This window comes from Pithys albifrons, chromosome 5 (genome assembly GCF_047495875.1).
Source record: "Pithys albifrons albifrons isolate INPA30051 chromosome 5, PitAlb_v1, whole genome shotgun sequence".
NCBI classification, from domain to species: domain Eukaryota; kingdom Metazoa; phylum Chordata; class Aves; order Passeriformes; family Thamnophilidae; genus Pithys; species Pithys albifrons.
Window position 1 is genome coordinate 27,773,720 of NC_092462.1, and position 19,329 is coordinate 27,793,048.

Here is a 19,329-nt window from a genome sequence, read left to right on the forward strand (position 1 = left end):
GAGTGTGTATTTTTCTCTGCTCCTGGAGATGGCTGCTAAATCACAGAACATTCTGAGCTGCAAATGACCTGAACTGCATTTCTCATGTCAGACTGTCTTTCAGGCATCTACCTTCAAAATACCTGGAGACAGTGCAGCTAATGATTTGGAGAATGGCAATGATGTGGGACTTTTACCTTCTGGCAAAGAACTGTCAAAGAGGTATGCCTTTTATTTCCACATGTTTACATTTTATTTTTCCACATAAACAAATTTTTCTGAGCTACTTCAGATGTACTGGAAAATGCCCCTGTGTCCTTAACATGTTTTGGCTGGAGTACAGCTTTAATTTCTCTGGCATCTATTTCTGTATTTTCATTATAGAAATGCTATTTCTGTCAATGAAATAGAGAAATTTGTAAAGTTTGGTAGTTGACAAGGCATAAAATAGGCATTCCAGAAGGTATTAAGGAAGGTAATGCATCAACGAGACTAGTCTATTTTTAGTCAGACACAGGAAGACATTAAGGAAAAATTCTGATTTAATTTTTTTTAATGTGTTTCACTTAAGGATTGTTACAGAGCCTTAAATACTCATCCTTAAAAAGCAGACTATCATGCCGTCTTGGGCTAATTCTTCAGAGTTCATGGTGTGGTTAATTCAGGTAATAGGAAAATACTGTGGGATGTGCCCCTTGTGACCTCTAATGGTGAACTGGACCCCAGAACTTGACACTAGACTCCCATCACTCCAGAATATCCATATTGAGAAAAAAACCTTCCCCTTTTAAAAATTCAACTAGACTGTCCTGCCTGCTGATCGTCGTGCCAGGTACAATGGTTTATAGAATTCTGGTGGTTTTAATCAAAAAGTCTGTAAAAATCAGCTGAAAACCATGTATACTTCACCATGATTAAAATGCCTGAGACAGTAAGTTAAGTGACACTATCTAACAGCAATTACACATTATTGGTTAGATCTTCTGCTAATGTAATTTCAAATAACTGTGTTTGAGACCATGTTCCTCTAAGACACTCTGTAAAGATTTCAAGTAAGAGAGATCAATTTTAATTAAGCATATGTTTTAGAGATCATATAAAAGTGGAAAGAAAAAAATAATTTTTTATTAGCAGGTTATTAAATATATTGTAGAAGATTTATATTCTGCATTTGTTATTTAGGCTTTTTTATGATGTTAAAGAATTCGAAATGTAAAAAGATCAGAAAAAAGCTACTTGTTATCTGAGAAAATTTATCAGAATAAAAAAATTTCAAAGATATATGTTAAATGCAGATACAGAGATAAAGCTACATTGGTTCAAAGATAACTTACAGCAAATATCTTTGTGAAATTTTTTTTTTCTATATTGGCTACTGTAAAATAGCTTAACTAAACTATATTTTGATTAGACAGCAAAATATTCAGGAGGCAAAACTATAGTTTCTTCTAGACTGACTCAGCAGTTTAGCATAACTCCGAGTTTTATTGTGTATCATTTTTATGTCCTGTGGTTATTCCATCAAACAAATTGATTCTTCCTTTTCTGACTATAGTATATTACTACAAAAGAAATCACTGAGAAAAATTAAAAACGAGAGACTTCCATTGAGTAAAACACATTTTCAAAGAAGAAAAAAATCCAACAGGAATCATATATTGACAGCATGTAGATGGCAGCAGATTGAGCAGTTACCTCTCTTTCTCTACGGCCACGTGCTTCATTGCCTGTCTGCCAGTGGAAATGGATCATCCCAGGTTTCTTGCTCTGTAGGCTTATTAATGACCTTAGTGCCTCAATGGGCTTTCAATGGCTTGTAAATGGATAGAGTGGAGCAGGTCTTCTAGCACGTGGACACCAGCAGCAAAGCCCCCCGGCCTTCCCTTCCCTTCTCATCTGAAGTGTCTCAGACCAGCCTCACACAACTGCACTACAAAGCTCAGCTCAGAAGTCCCTGAGCCCTCTGTCTCTTGCTTTTGCTTCCTGGATTGTGTTCATGATCAGAGGTTTTTGTGGGCAATAGTTCAAGTGTAGTGCAGGGTCCTTTGTTTATGGAAGGAGAACCTTTCATTAGCAGTTTTCTGTAATTGTTACAAAATTTGGAATTAGGGAAGAACAAGAGAAAGGCAATTTTTATCATAAAGAAGTTGCAAAAATGAAAAAAACCCCAAAACTATGGTATACAAGGTTAATGCACTTCCTCCAGAAAGAAGTGAAGAGCGATTTCAATGGACTTTGATTCATCAGGTTTCAGTTGCTGCTGTAATCATTTGGCTTTACATATGTGGCCACACTGAAGAGCCTGGTTACTAAAGGTCACTGGGTCAAGGAAATGTTTTGTACCATGTTATGAGGAAGTTGTGTGTATTTTATTGTTAGTAGATGTGCTCCTGTTGCTATATTTTGATTTAAAATTTGTTCTATCCTTTTTCTCAGAAGACCTGAAAGAGAGATACAGAGATACTTTTTGTGATGACAGGCCAAATTTGCCTCTTCACTATAGACAATCACTGTAAGAAAATTAAGGTGCAAAGCCATGCCTGCTGTAATTGTTGCATACTTATTAGCAGCTTTCCCTTTCCAGATTCTCTGGGTATTTGTTGCCCACGATAATGTGAATACTTAAGGGGAAAGTGTAATTAGTGACTGTGTAGTTCATTCAGTAAACATTTCTGAGCTGTTTGATGTGACTGAACTGAGCGTCACATATAATTTTACACTTTTATCCTACCAAGCAACTGACAGGTCTCTAATCTCAGTCTCAGAGCTTTCACTCTGCTTGAACTTTGCTTCATAGAGGTCATTTTCCAGCCACTTGGGAACAGGAGCCACGTCCATTAAATCCCACAGAGTCGATAGATGCGATAATAGCTTTAGGCACATTTTCTTAGAACTCAGGGGGAAAAGACAATTTCAATAAATGTAAAGCTATACTATCTACAGTCCACAGAATATGTAGGCAAATCTCATAGGAGCACATATTTCTTTTACCTCCCGGCAAGAATCTCTTTAATAATAAGATGTATTTGCTTATTTTCAATATCAATACTTGATAAGGGCTGAAAAGTCACACAAGATGCTTTAAGACAATAAATAGAACGAGAATGCACGAGGTGAAATGACCAGCAAACCATTTCCTCAGGTTTGGATATTGCAGACTGTTAAATAGTCTAATGATATTTCTTCCCTCAGAGAAAGGCAGATGGTAACAGGGTGTGTGCATGGTGATTGGACCATCATATTGCAAATACAAAGCCAAGTGTTAGCTCAACATACAAACCATTGATAGGAGAAAAGTGGAGACCAAACATCTATAAATGCATGCTACCAGCATGCTAAGTAGGCTTGTACACATAACGCTTTAATATATTTTACATTGTATAGATCACAGCTCATCAAAACAAACTTGCAGGTTGTAGCCGTCAAGATAATTAACAAGCAGTTGCTCTGTAGCAGCTGTCTGAGATAAATAGGAAGGACAGTTCTTCCCTTGACATGCCATCAAAGGAGAAACAACTAATATTAAAATAAAATAATGTACATTATGTCAGTTTGATCACAGCTGCCTAACATAAAACACCCCTCCATGATAAAACAAACGATCCCTACTTGACTGTCAAACTCTCACACTGAGACTGAAAATAAACTTTCCAATTCTTTCAACATTTCTGCCATTGTCTTTGATTTTTTTCCTTGATATATTTGTGGTGCAAAGGAATAAATCTTGAAAGTAAAGTATCCCCTCCAGCAAAATATTTTACTCCAATTGCCTTGGAGAATTCACTGCAGGAAAGAGAAAAGGAAGAGAAGAAAAGCCTTGCAGAGTAGCTGCAACAGCTTCAAATTCAATAGCCTGTGAGATTTTCCTTGAAATGATCTTTCTAAATATAACAGTTCAATAGATCTCTGGTCGATATGAATGTTATTTGCAAGTTAGAGCTACTCATTTCTGCTACACTGTTACAATGCCAAATGTTAACCTGGTGTTTTACACACCAGCACACTCATGCGTAACAGTTACATGGGGATTAAGCAAAACAACTGAGCAAGTGGGGCTGGTGTTCCATCTGAAAAGGAAAATAGCTGTTGGATCACATTATAGGATTTTTAATTTATTTATTTTTTTCTGTAAAAGGTCCTTTGAAGAATGGTCAACCTGAGCAGAGAATGTTTCTGATGGTGAGGTGAAAGTTTGTACAGCTTCTTGACAAAGGTGAGAGAAACACATTGTTCTCTAGAATAATTCAAATCCATTCATAGTCAGATATGGCAGAGGTACTGTGTCCATATAGTAACACAAGGTTGAAAGCTTTTAACAAATAAATTTCAAAATGGAAGATTAGGCCCTGGGAGAAGAACATCAATTATAAGCTGACCCCTGCTTTTACTGTCTGCTCTGGCAGAGCCAGTGCTGTGAAGAGCTTTGCAGGCTCACAGTGTCGATGGACTGATTCAGGGGCTGCAGGGGGACTGCAGCTCAGCATGCAGCATGGACCCCTGAGACTTGGTGGCAGAAAAGGAAGGTGAGTTCCTTCTTTCCTTATTCTGAAGGAAATAATGTGTTGGGCTTGGGTGAGGATGTAGAACACAACATTTATGAAACTGGATGACTCACCTGCCCAGACTTGTCCACACTTATTTTGGAAAGTAGCAGCCTGCAAGTGTTACAGCATCTGAAAGTGATACAGATAACAGCTGACCCACCTCTCATATCACATATTTCCACCATTGATGTGTAGGCTGTGGGCCACTGCCCTTCTAGGTCCTGGTTTAAAATGCATTTAAAATACTTGACCTCCCTTATTTCTGTTCACCACTCTGAGCATCCTTTTCTGTGCACAGTTCACACTCCCTAAGAAGAGTTATATAAGGTTTCTCTTTGTCCTAAGTTTAGTGTTTGTTCTTCCAAGTTCATCTCTGGCTGTCCAGTAACCGGAGAACACTGGGAGTTGTGACACTTGTTTCAGACTTGATCAGACCATGGAAAGTCACAACATGTTAAATTCTACATTATTACATGTATTTTATTTTATATGAATAATATACTTCTTTATCAAATACAGTCTTATTAATTACATGATCCTGCTGGATTCAAAGCCCCTAAGAACTTCTTGCATGTTTTGTGTGTTTAAATACAGATAAATCATTCTCTCTAATTTGGCTTAATATTTTCCACTCAGGACTGAATTTCATAAGCAAACTTTTTATTATAGTATTAGACCTCTAATATTATAGTAATACTGTATATCATCTCCTTAAAAATGGAAGTTTGTGGAATAAATGAAATGGGGGTGGGACGGAAAGAAAAATGTTACTGTATTTATCAAGGTCTTAGTAATATCCCAATTAACATCAGCATGGGGACCAAATAAAGCTGGTAAACTGGACAGCAGTCAGTGTGCACAGCCTGACGTCTCACTGGCCTTTTCAGTTTCAGATGCATCATATGGGAATCCACAGAAGCAGATTTTCAGTATTTATCTTTTAAACAACACAAGGTGACATTTTTATTTTCTCCTAAATTTCTAAGCAAGAAGAGCCAATTGTGTCTTCCAGAAATTCAGTGAGTTGTGGTTATCTGAGTGCAAGGTGTTAACCTGTTGAGTGAACCATATGTTTGAAATGGATAGTTCCTTGGGGAACCAAAGCTGGACAGCTAGTTCTGAGATATGAGTTGGCTTGACACTTACTTTATGTGTTTCAGTGGTGCTGTAAGACAAAACTTTGTGGAGAAAACATCAGAGAATAGCTATGAACTGAGGGAAAACACTGGCAAATGAACTAACTAAGGAGAGGAAAGAGCTCAAAAGTTTTGCTTCCTGTTGTACTGAAGCTGGTTATTCTGTTTTGGATCATGAGTGCTGAGCTGATTTTTCTATTAGAATATTTGTGGTTGCGGTCAGGCCAGAAGTGCATATTCACACTCAGAGGACCTTATTGTTGCCTTAATTTCTGTCTTTTGAGTGACAGTTTTGTTTAAGCAAACTGCTGCCTCTACCTCATTACCCTGGATCTGTTTTCTTCTATTCAAGCTAGTACCTTGGTCCAGTCTTTTTTCCATTTCCTATTACGTGTTTTGCCATCACCTCTGGTTCAAAGATTTATAAAAACTTCTATTTCCTCTTGCCACTGCCTCCTGTTTTAGTCACTGTAAAAGTCAGGTTAGTCTAACTTTCCAATAGAAGCCTGTCATTCAGTTCTATTCACTCCACCCATCTTTGACCAGCTTTTCTCACCAAGGTCTTCTCACCCAAGTTATGTCTAAATCTAGGAGATAATGTTCTTTCTGATGTTATAAGCTTGGGCCTTTCCTACGCTCATCCACCTACCTAGATTTAGTTCTCATCATCTGCCAGTTTGATGGCCTTCTTTTCTAGCTAGATGTGTTTCTATCTTTTGTGCATATAAACTTCACACTGTCCTAGAAATGGCTTCACCTTGCACACCATGTTCTGGTGTGCTGTGTTGAATAGTGTAAGATAGTCAAAAGCTGATTTTTGTAAGATGGTTATTTACTTAAGCAATTCTCTTGTCCGGGAAACCTAGTGTGGGTGATTAATTTATGAATATCACTTTGCCAATACATGCCCAGAATTTATTTTTCTCACAATATATCCCTTGTATGAATAATAAATATAACTGAAATAACAGATTTACTATTTTTATGATCAATTTATGTCCCCATATGATTTTAATAAGAAGAACCCATGTTGGAAAAGAAACCATGAAGTTTTATTATGTCTGTACTCTAATCCTAATCCTCCTATGCAGAGCAAAATCTATCTATGCCAGAAAATATCATATGGAAATGCGAGACCTTTCACTTTTTACTGCTGCTGTCCCAAATGGAGGTATATTTGTGAACCTTACTGAGCTCAGAATTATAGTCCATGACCATAAGTGACATATGCAGTGCCAGAAGACCTTATTCATTACAGAGACGGGTTTAACATGTTTATGCTTTACTTGAATGTACGGCTGATGATGGCTCCCAAGGATTGCACTGGCATTTTGGGATTGCTGGGAAGAAAATCTCTCTTATTTTTGCCTAATTCTCTCTAACAGGGAAACAGGGAAGAAGGATGCTTTGTTGATCCTGTGCTGCTCATCATTACTCCCAGGCATTTTTCATCTACAGGGTCCATTGCATTCCAGTTAACTCGCTCTTGTGAACTGGTACATAAAGGTATTTGTATAACTTGGAGTCTGAGAGGAAAGCTTTCCTTTTAGAGTTTTAACATGATTCAAAGAATAAAGCGTACTAATTATTTCTATTGCAAAATTTAACAGCTCCTTTGAACTTGTTTCACTGCATTAGACAAGAAACCGTCTTACACAAGAGTTTCCTAAATAATAATTTAATTAATTGAATATATTGATGGTCTAAAAGAGCTTGTTTCCAAAATGTATTTAAATAAATACTTATTTAATATGAAACCACAAATAAAACTCAAACATTAGATGCAATTAGTGAATTTACTGAATTACTGAATTCTGCTCCAATTTAAGTTCATCAGCTCCTTGAAATGGCCTCAGATACGCTTTTATATCTGTGAATCTAAAATGACCTCTCGGAAAAGCATTTTCTCTCTTAAAAGCTAGACAGAGAAAAGAAGTTGAAAAATGTAAAAATTGTTTTTGTAGAGTAAAAGCTTAGAGAAAAAGCTAAAAATGGGATCAATCTGCCTCACTCCTGCTGCCTTAAGCCAGCACCTCAAGAATCAAGGTCTCAAGTCAGTCCTTCCAGATGAGGTGCTGATTGAGTTTTAGGCACTTGCAATGGAAGGAGGGAGGTTACTTTTGGGAAAAAAGAGCCAGTTTCCTTAGAGGAGTAACTTTATCTTATATAAAATGCCAGAAGAACCATTTTCTGCCATGGGAGAATGTGGAGGACTCGGTGTCTGTTCAAAGTGTGAGATGGAGCTCAGCATTCTCACCTCCTCAAACAAATCTTACTGTCTTTAGTCATACAAAATTGTTGACAATTTCACAAGAGAGTAAAAGGCAGAGTTGAGCAATGTGTCTGTTCTCCATCCTGGTTTGTCTGACTCTTTGATAAAGGAAATACTACAAAATGCTAATTCTTAGAGATCCAGTGTTAGGGATGTTGGTAAGGTTGGTCATCTAGCAGGAAAGAAAGCAAAAAATGCCAGGAAAAGAACAGAAATCTATCTGGTGAACTTCTAAAATATCCACGTCAAGGATTTAAGAAGTGGGAACACTTCTTCCTGATGCATTAAAGCTTCATCTTTCTGGCCATATACAGCCATATATTGCTGGTAAACAGCCCTTTGAAAGATATGTGATCATTCTGCAGTTTTTCTTCTCTGCAGGCTGTGCAGATCCATCTTGTACAATCCCCAGGGTGCATGAACTGTGACTATCCCCTGAAAAATACCGGCATCTACAGTGAAGTCACTGGGGCCACAGAAATGCTGTCATTCTGATATAGTACCTATCTGTTAGCACTTTTGCAAGAAAATGCATATACAGTAATGGAACAAACCTCAGATTTAGCTGAAGCCTTTTGATCTCTCTGGAGAGGGTGGGACAGGCTTGCAGTGGAAAATTAATCATTAGAAATGTATTTCATCTGGAGAATAACCTACATGTATCTTCATATAAAGATCAAAGTGATGCCAACACAGTCTTGAGAGGTGAATTGGTGTGGTCTCTGTGGAAAGGGTGGATAGATGGTGTGTGTGTAGAGACTACACAAAATAGTTGGGATTTATTATTTAACTCTAATGACTGTGCTAAATATGCTAGGAAGGTAATCTTTATATTGGCAAAATGCAAAGCCATTTTAGCACACTGGCTCTCCTTGGGTAGCATGTCCTGCTCTCCTAGCACACCTAAGAGGTCAAACATGGAAGACTTGGATGTCAGGAAAGTCACTTTTTTTGTGCTGCTGTCTCCTGTTGACAAGGAAGATTCTCAGGTGTCATGGTTCTACTGCTTTTAGCAACTATTTGCCAAGTGCAATAAAAAGTTGGTTGCTTCTTTTCTTTCTGCTTGTGTTTTGGGGTAAAAGAGCCTTTAGCTGTACATATCGTCCTGGTGTGGACAAGGTACTTCAAAGTTCAGCATGGCTAAGGAAGTCCTTGGATATCTGTATGAGGCTCCACAGAGAAATTTCTTTCATTAGCATGCCTGAAAGTAAAACAAATGAAATCCATTTAGAGCTCTCCCCAATCCTGCTCAAAGAACACAAAGCCTTCAAAAACCCCTACGGTTGAAAAAATGTTATACTTGTTGCCAAGTCAGGCACTAAGAAGTTAGTAATTATTAAAATGGAGTCTTCTTTAATAATACTGTTCTTTCATACATGTAACTTGGGACTTAACTTTCAACTGAATAAGCAATTGAGAATGCAAAATGTTGTTATAATTGTTATCTCATTATAGTAATATGGTGCTCAAGAACTTTTCATCATGCACTGTGGGGATATATTCCACTTTGAGACACATGGAAAATGTGACAAGGAGGATCTTGGCCAGAGATCCCTTGGTTCACTTCAGGCAGAACTTTTCCTGGTGTTTTGAAGCTGTCTGATGTTATAGGAATGCTCACTCCAGAAAAACCAATGAGTAAATTAAGAAAACCTTTCTTTCAGAGCAAGGTTTGAATGCTTCTCAGTATTCACTTAATATATTCTATTCTATTCTATATATTATATTATATTATATTATATTATATTATATTATATTATATTATATTATATTATATTATATTATATTTATTATATTAATAATGCTTTGTTATAGTTCTGTAATGTTTCTGTGTGGTGTGAATCAAGTGCCTGAAATCAGCTATCTTGTATTATTCTAGATAGACCAACTGGAGGAATGGACGTGAGGCTGATACAGATGACCCAAGATAGATGGGAGGTTTGAGCCCTTCTGTAATAACTGGATGAAAGGGATATCCCAAGTAGTCCAAGTGACTCTCAATATCTGTGTTTATGCACCTCATAATTACTCTGATGATTACTGGTTTGCTTCATGAAAGGAATATGTGAATGGAAAAAGTTACTATGAACAGTTTGATTTTTTTTTAATTTAAGGAGAACAGTTAATTATGGGATTGAGTTTTCATGAGGAAAGGACTGACTTTATCTATCTGAATACACCTAGAGGTCTTAAACAAAGTCCTTAAATGTGGGCTGCTCTTATTCACTGCAAACAAGATTGACAAAATGTCTTCATCTTCTTTTGTTTGCCCTCATGTAATCCAAGCTGTGCTTTCAAAAGGAATCAATTTGGCAACCTGTACATACATACACACTGTACCCATCAAACTGTCCCCACAGACTGTGACAGACCACTCACCATGGCAGAATAAGGTAGTTTATATGTATACTTACTTTGCCTTCCTCTTGGTTTTGGTGGTCCATGGATATATATTAGATTTTCTGTTCTCTTTATAAATTGGATCATTTATGCCATCATGGATAGCAAAACATTCTAAAGTGGGGTTTTTTTGTGGTTATTAAGATGCTTTAAAAAGCATATTTTACTTTAATGTTGTAAGCTTGCTAGCCATAGGTTTTAACTAACTTTTAAACCTAGACATAGGCATTTCAAGCTTTCATGGATGTTAAGATTAGTTGAATTGAGGGTGGGTGGGGGTGGGGTATTGTGTTGGTGGTTTTTGGTTTTGTTTTGTTCTTTTTGTTGTTTTGTTTTAATATACAACAGACTCGCATCACAGTTTTACAATTCCAGACTACCCAAAATATTGGAAAACAGAGTGCAAGGACAGGAGGATGACTCCCTATTTTTGTGTTAACAGAACTGAGGAAAAAATTTCATTTTTCTGTCCCGATACCTATGTTTTCACATTATTTCCTAGTCTAAGTTTCCATTTTCTCACAAGAAAACAGCTTAATGTGGTTCAAATAAAACCCAACACATTTAAATGAGCCACATAGCATTTCCAGTGCTTTCATTTTGCTTTCAATCAAGATTCTGATCAATTTCACCAGCACTGGGCAACATTGGGAAGAGCATATCCTGTGAGAATGGCAAAACATTGATTTATTTTATATGTCAAATTAATTCCACGAATGAAGCAATTGTGTTCAGGTATGTAATACAGCATTCCTCCTTTCAAAGCTGAGGAACCTGTAAAATCTTGAAGGAACATCATGTTAGACAAAGCAGCCTGATTTGAAGTGATTAAAAGCCACTGGAAGGATTCTCATTGATGTGGGGGCAAATTTGTAGCAAAGGATCATGCATTTATCTTTCAACAAAAATGAAAGTTCCTTGTTTTCTTTCAGTTTGATTTTGTTATTGTTTTGCTTTTTTACTCCACAGAAACCTTTTTGTTCATTTTGTTAGTATGTTCATTTTAAATGAAGGTGTGAATTGACTGTCTCATAAAGTTGCTGGAAAAAGTCCACATCAAACAATTGACACTGTAACAAGAGACAGTGTCAGAGGTGTAAAAAATGTACTCTACCTTAAACACTGGGGTTTTCCCTTTGAAGACAACTTGTGGGGTTTTGTGAAGGTAAAAATATTCTCCTAGTTGCAGATCAAGCCACTCAGCCTCCTCCTTGTGAGGGTGAAGGTTGCCACGCCAAGCACAAGCAATTAGCTGTGTGGTGCTCATGCAACTGGCGTCCCCATCCCTGGCTGATTGCCCAGGGCTCCACTGCTGCTCATAATGCAAATTGGATCTGGTCCCCCGGTAATGGAGATCAGGGCTGCCTTGTCCGTCCACTCGCTCCTCATGCCCCTGTCCACGCTGCGATAATGGTTTTGGTGGGCAATCAGGGAAGATGCCTTCTTGACTCATCTCTCATAATAGATTGTCCTCCTCAGGCAAAATTGAATAACCCCCGACATGGCCTGAAGGCAAGCAGTACGAATTCAATAAGTCTGCAGGGTCAATGTCCTCTCATTTTTGGCAAGTAAGTAATTATTCTGCACTAACATTCAGTAATAGGAGTAGGAAACTGATGGAGATACCTTCCTCCATAGCCAGAATATCCACCTTAATAGGATATTCCTCTAATAAGTATTTCTGCCTCATTCCGATGCCCCTTGCCTTCAGGTTCTCTTTTCATGCACATTTCATGTATGAATTCAGCAGAGGCTTTCTACCAACAGCATCTGTGGGAAAGTTTAACAACTTCACTGTCTGTTGTTTAATATTTTCCACTTTTATGGGTTACAGTTGTGCTGTCTATTTGCTTTTCCTGATTTGTGAAAGATTTATTATAAACCAAATACAGCTGTTCTCTCCTTTCATAAACTGAAACTATTTTGGCAAAACCTATTTTCCACTATGAAAATAAATTTTAAATTACTTCCCTCACCCAGCTTTCCAAGCATGAGCATTCACTTGTTTTTTAGTGGTGCAGAATAGGTGCCAGAGTAGTTGTAAGCTCACTTAAGGGAAAGAAAATGTCTATTTTCAAAAACAAACAGCAGAAATACTTTTTCTCCTTCTATTTCCATCCTTTTCCAAGGGATTTAATATTACTATCTGCAGATCTCAAGAGTTATAAATTTGAATATAAGAACTCTGATTCAAACCACTTTTGCACTCTAATTTTGAATTTATTTTGAGGATTGTATGCATTTTATTTAGATACTTGACCTTTACCTTAAACTAATATTATTATCAACATTCTAATATAATTCAATATTTTTTCTGTTGCTTAAAATAGCTGTCTGCTTACCCTTAAAGAGCACATATTTCACTGGATCAATTTTCACAGACAAAATTCTGATCAGTACAGTATTTATTGTAATTTTGAAAGAGAATATTAAATTCTAAATTCTCCAAGTTTATTGTGGTATGGATTATAATATCCTTTCCCTTTTCGTAAACTGGAAAATTCATGATGCTGAATTTTTAAATGAAGTAAGAAATAGAATAAGAATCCTACTACTGTTGCTCCATCTGTGCAGTTTGGTATTTTTCTCCTGCTTGGGTAAGGGTTTGGTTTGTATTTTCCTGTATTTAAATGAGTGTACTACATGAAAGCAATTGCTTTAATCATTGCAAGAAACCTTTCTCTCTTATCTCTTGGAAAAAATGCACATATATACATGAAGATTTTTGTATAATGGCAGAATAAGCACTTTCCAGGACTGATTGATGGTGATTGATTATTGTAGGGCTCTACCTGCACATCACAATGTGTTTTGATGAGCAGCATTCATTCCCAGCATGAGAAATTTGTTTTGGTCTATACTGGTTCTGTTTACTAGCTGGAACAAAACTTGGGCTAATATTGCTTATGTTCCTCTGCCAGCATTGATTTAAAGTGCAAGAAAATCCTGTTCTAATAATAGACCCAAGTTTTGGTGTAATGTTTGTCATTATTGGTGCTGCTTAGCATCTTGCACCAATAGTGATTTTTTTTCCTCTCTTCAATCCTTTTAAAATGCCACTTGCAGTATAGATTCAACATTATTATTTTTACCATTGGAATGTTCTTGCTACTGCATTGACATCCCTGTGTAAGACCCATTTCGTTTTGTTTATTTGCCAGCTTGGCTCTATAACATACACTTCAGAATTTGGCTTGTGGAGGGATTTAGTGATTTTTTTTCACTAGTACAAAGTTACCTTTCCTAGTGCTCCAACCAAAGTGCCCAATATTCATGCTGCTAGTACTAAAAGCTTACAAATGCGCATACTTAGTTCACGAACAAGTTTCTTTTTGTCTCTTCACTGCTAAAGAAGAATGATTTTCTAAGAGATCTGGATTATTTGGAACTGAAACAGAGGGATGTAATTCATGGAAATAAAACCATGGAATCATTCTGGACTACTGTGATGACTCTTTTAGATGCAATTCTCTGTGTGTGCCTTGGACCCCTCTGTATATAATACAAAGTCCATTGATTTTTTTAGAGGCATAGCAAATCATTGTTTTCAACTTCAGCTCAAAAACTGGTGAATAAAAACTAAATTCACACAGCTGGTGTGTTTTTACCTGTAGTCAGTGAATAAGCATTATGGACAGTAGCAAAATGCTTCTTTTATTTGAATATAGACTAAAGTAAGTAGGCTTGTAAAAACTGTACTTTATCATTTGTTGGCATAAAGTTTCAAGTCTTCCTGTTCACTTCTCCCAGCTGTCTCTCCTTATTTCTGCTTTATTTAGTCCAACATTCCTGCTGTTTCTTAAATGTGTGTTTGTACATCAAATATTAATGTCCTTTGAGTTGCTTGTGTTTGCTTTTGTTTGTCATATTAATGCTACCATGAAACATTCCAGTTTTAAACCTAAAGGCAAGATGTCATTCCTGAAATCTGTCAGTGAGCTTGACTTTCTAATTAGTTATTTTTTTTAATATTTTCCTATCCTTTTTTTTTCTTGAATAACAGAAGAGATTACAAAAAAACTCAGCGGAGGAGCAAACCCTCAAACTTCAACATTCATGCATTCAAATATGAGTACAAATTCCACAAGACATGGTCATAAAAAAACTCTTATAATTTGCTCTGATGGACAGATACAAAGGACACAAAAAGCTGCAAGGTAAGCACCGGAGACAAGAGTGCCAGCAAAGCCAAAAGAGCCTCGTGCATCTCAAGCATTCAAAGTCAGGTTCTCATCTTCTCTTTCCCTCTTGTGTGGGCATAGAGAAAAGCTACAGAGAGACGTCTGCATCACCAACTTCCTTGCTTAAGGGGATGTTGGTCAGGAGTGGAATATTATTTTCTGGCATAGACTTTTTCTCACAGATGTATTTGGGTAGTTACACAGATGGTTATTTCCCATTGATGTCAGAGATGAGGAGGTGAAAGGCAATAAAAGTGAGCTAGTTCTTCACTGACACAGCATCCACCTTGAAATAATTGCTGAAAGATGTGTTTTCCTTAAGCTCTACAAGTGGAAATTATATAAAAATGAAGACAGTTAAATATAAAAAATAATACTGTAGCGTGCATCAAAGTTAACTATCCAAATTATATTGGAAGATGGGGTAAGCATGACTGTGGGCCAAAGTCATCAGTAGGGGACAACAATTTCCTGACTTTGTATTATTGTTTCTGTCTGACATGCTGTGTGTCATCTGCATTTCACCTTCTCATTTCCTATGGCTGTTTCTTTTCCTCCCTGCTTTTAGCTCTTGCCTGTTTATTTGGTTTGGGGAGGGAGGGGGAATTTTTTTGAGGCCTTTTTTTAAAAATTTGTGTGTGTGTTCAGAATGAGTATTAAAAGAAGGTATAAAATATCATCTCAAGACAAATTTTTTTCATTTTAGTTGTCTTTGCTTCCATGCCCCGCCTTCACACACACTTTCTTGCCATTGCTAGTGCTTTTTATTTCCTGCTCTAGAAAACTGTAATGAAGTGTTTAGTATTAAATATCTAAAACCTTCTTAGAATCTTTTATTATTATTGTTCCTGTTATTATTACTGTTTTTCAGTGTTGTTACTTTTTGCTACCATCACGAATCAGAGAAGAGTCATGGTTCAGGAACCTGTCTGCCTACTTGCTCTACCAATAGAGAACAAAAGAAGAGTGCCTGCAGTCATGCAGTTCCAACACTCAAGTACCAGAATAGAGAAAGCAAACAGATACGGACAGAAGAGGGAACATTGGGAACAAGGATCACCCTGTGCAGTGGTAGAGCTGATTCCGAAAGTAAATACTGTCAAGTAGAGCTCTAAAGAGGGACTGGAAACTTAAGGAAGTTTTTGGGTAACTTTATATACAGCATGGTAAAAAGTATGAAGATATGTATTTCTATGCATAACAGGAATATTAGTGTCTGGAGCTGGGTGCAGACTGAAGACCCAAGGCAGATGTCAAACATTTGATAATCAGTGGACATGGGTGGTGATGAAGAGCTCTGAAAGTGAAGAAAAACGACTTATGTTTCGCATTGCAGAGAAGATAATTGCACAGAGAAAACAGCCATTGGCAGAGTAATGAGCTAGGAAGATTATCTCTAGTAGCAGTACTCATCTGGGCAGATATTTGCTGGTCAAACTTACATTTGCTTTGTCCACAGTTGTGGTTGATACCCAAGTTTCACTATATACGCAGATTGGGAAGTCTGCATCCTAAGTATGTGTAGTAGAAATCAGGCTTGAAAGTAAAGAAGAGATATCTAGGAAAATATACCCTGCTCAAAGCTAAGAGGAGGGAGATTGAAAAAAAATTAGGAAGTGAGGTGTGTCTTTATTTTAGCCATATTGAGGTGATGGCTTGTCATAACAGAGATGATGTGAGAACAACAAAGATAAATTTCAGTTTGGCTGGCAGCTCTGAAGCAGAAAGGTTGATGTGTGTGCCAACAGCCTGGAGAGATTGCATGCATTTTTTTAATGGAAGAATAAGATCAGTCAGTAATTATGTGTAAAATAGAGGAAATTCAAGGATAACTTTAACTAGGCTCTCCAAGGAAAGCTGAGAAGAGGGATGAGAAAGCTCCTGCCCAAAAAGAACAACCAAAGGAAAAAATGAAGAGATAAAAAAGGAGCCAGGTGCTGAAGTGCCACAAAACTAGAAGGGATGAATTGCTCAGGATCAACTAAGTCAAAGGCTGAACACTTGATGACATCTTGCTGAAGTTGCATTGGGCAACATTGACATTTGCAATACACAAGTTTCCCAACACGTGTGGAAAACCACTTACCTGACCTTGTTTATGACCCTTCTAGAATATTCATACATTGCCAAACAGCCAAGTTATGTGAACAGGTAATGTTATACTCCTTGTTCTTGTGAGTGGCTAAGTTCCATACTGCAGGGGCCTGTGCTAAGCAGTTTAAATCAAACTTAGTAACTTCTATTATGCTCTCAACTTCTGTGAATGTAATATTCTTTGGCTTCGAACTGTTGTGGTCAGAGGTCAAATAGAGACAGGTGGTTGTAACCTACCATTAGCCACAAGAATGGATCCTGACAAGGGTAGATAGAGTACTGTGTCCCCTATTTTATCTTAGTGATGAAATAGAAAATAGTAATACCAAAGCAGACTAATTAATTGCCACAAACCCGAATTGTTTTCTCAATATTTGGCATCCTCCCCACATTACTGCCTTTTCATTTCCCATCCGTACAATCTCTATCTGTTTTCTCATAAATGCCTCTTCTCCATAACTTGAGTCATCAACAACATATTTCATCAACCTGTTTATACAGTATCTTTCCACATACTAGTCTTGAAATGAGTCTAGGAATTTAACACAAGTTAAGGATGAAAATTAAATACTCAGAAAGTACTTTGAAGCTTATTTAGGCTCCTAACTATCATTTGAGAATGAGATGGGTGTTTGGGAATTTGGATTAGAGATGTATAGTGTAGAGGAGCCTAAAACTTGATGGCAGAACCACAAAGAGACAACCTTTGTTCTCTAACTCTTTGCAATGCCATGCAGTTCTTGCCACTTCCTCCTACTGGAAATAAAGTAAGGAGGTCATTATGAAGGAGCTATGCATTTAAACAAGTATTTCCCCCTTATCACAGAAGCTCAATTTCAACTGTAGTGAGTCAGACATCTGATCCATCATACCCCGTCAGTAACTAATTTTTTATTCCAAAACCAAACATGTTTCTGTGTGAGAAGAAAAAAAATTCTCTTGTGAAACTCATTTTTAAAAAGAGTTAGGGGTTTTTTTGGAAGAAGAGTAAAGTACACGTGAGCAGTATCATAAATCTGGTAGACTCTTTTATTTTTAAAACTACATTCAGTGGCACAATGACTTTCCATTGACAGATTTTCCCACTAAGTTTCTTAGAAAATACTTCAGTGTTTGTTTCTTGACATTTTGTATATTCTTGTTCTACTTTGATAATTAAAATAGATCAACACTAATGGTGAAAAATAAGGCAACTCCCCACCCCCCCACCCCCCCGGTCTTTACAGCTACATGTCTAAGATATGAGACTCCCATGCAAATTCATAGAATTGCAGACTTAGCTTGTGGGTAAAGGGGATGGTTACTATATGCAACACTGTCATTGAAGCACCTGTTACTTTTTTTTTTTAATGTAACCATAGTGTACACATCTGCATGATTTCTCCTTCTCTCATATTCTCAAAAAAGATAAAATGTATATAATGTCCTTTAAGACTCATCTAGAATGCAGATTCAGCAACACTAAAGCTGCAGGAGAAATGGTTTTTAATACAGATATTGGATAATGGCTATTTGGGAACCTACATGGTTGGAGTGAGTACATAGAGGCCTAGGCTGAGCTTACTGAACTAAGTACTTCTCTGGCGTAAACAGTGTGTACTTGATTCAGCCTCACATTTGTGACTCTTACTGAGTTATGTAACGTTATTGTCTTCCAACTGCTGCCCTAAAATGAGCTGATCTCTAGCAATGTAAAATTCCTTGACTTCTTAAAATTTGAAAATGTCAATCCAGTATAACCTAAACTTAATGAGTTTAGTTGTCACAAGTGGTGGAGAGCTGCAGTACTGGCCAAACTGGTCACTTTACCTGTTCAGCTCTGTTCCTCCTTATAAAAGAGTGTGGTTTTCTGCCCTGAAGTAAAACATTATATTCATCTGGCTATAGAGCATGAGAATTTTCTGTAAAATCTCCCTCACTGCACTGGAAGGTATAGGTTAAGAATGTGTAAGTCAATAGAAGCATTTGCCAGCTTTTGAAATTTGCACTCTGAGAATTTTATCAAAACAAAACTCTCCTTGCTGAATAGTCATGCATGGGTCCGAGAAAGAAATAGTCAAAAACTTCCTCCACCAAACTTACAGACAAGAAAGGGGAATTGTCTGTTTCCTCACACACTTTCAAGTCCTACAATACAACCACATATTTTCTCCTTTGCTGCTTTTAAAAAGGTATTGCTTCTTACTTCTAGTGTGTGACTACAAAGAGAGAGTGAAAGGCTCCAATTCAGCTGTTCTGCCTGCCATCCTATCACCAGATACCTTGCAAGAAAGAGCATTTGCTGTCCTGATTCATGTCTCATTCTCATGGCATAGATCTCTATTCTCCTACTGTACATACTAGTGTGGTTTTTACTAGCTTGTTTGGCTTTTTTATATGACAGCTTATTCATTGGTTTGATATTTTGCTGTGTGCTTTATTTATGCAGTTGCCTTTTGGGGTCTGGAAAGGATTTCCCATAATGGCAGATTGGCTGGTCAGACTGGATTTTTCAGATTCCTCATAGTAGTGGTACTAAATGTTAGTGATTAAGTATAACCTTATGCCAGATATCAATAACAGTAACCAAGGCTGGTTCAATAATATGTCTAGGGGACCCTTCCTAAAATAAATAAAACGTGGCTCAAGCCCATACCTAAAGCTCTCAGGCTTTAAGGACTTAAAATTTAAGCTCTGTAGTCACCTTTACAGGTATTTCTTTCCCAGTCTCACTCTTGGGAATA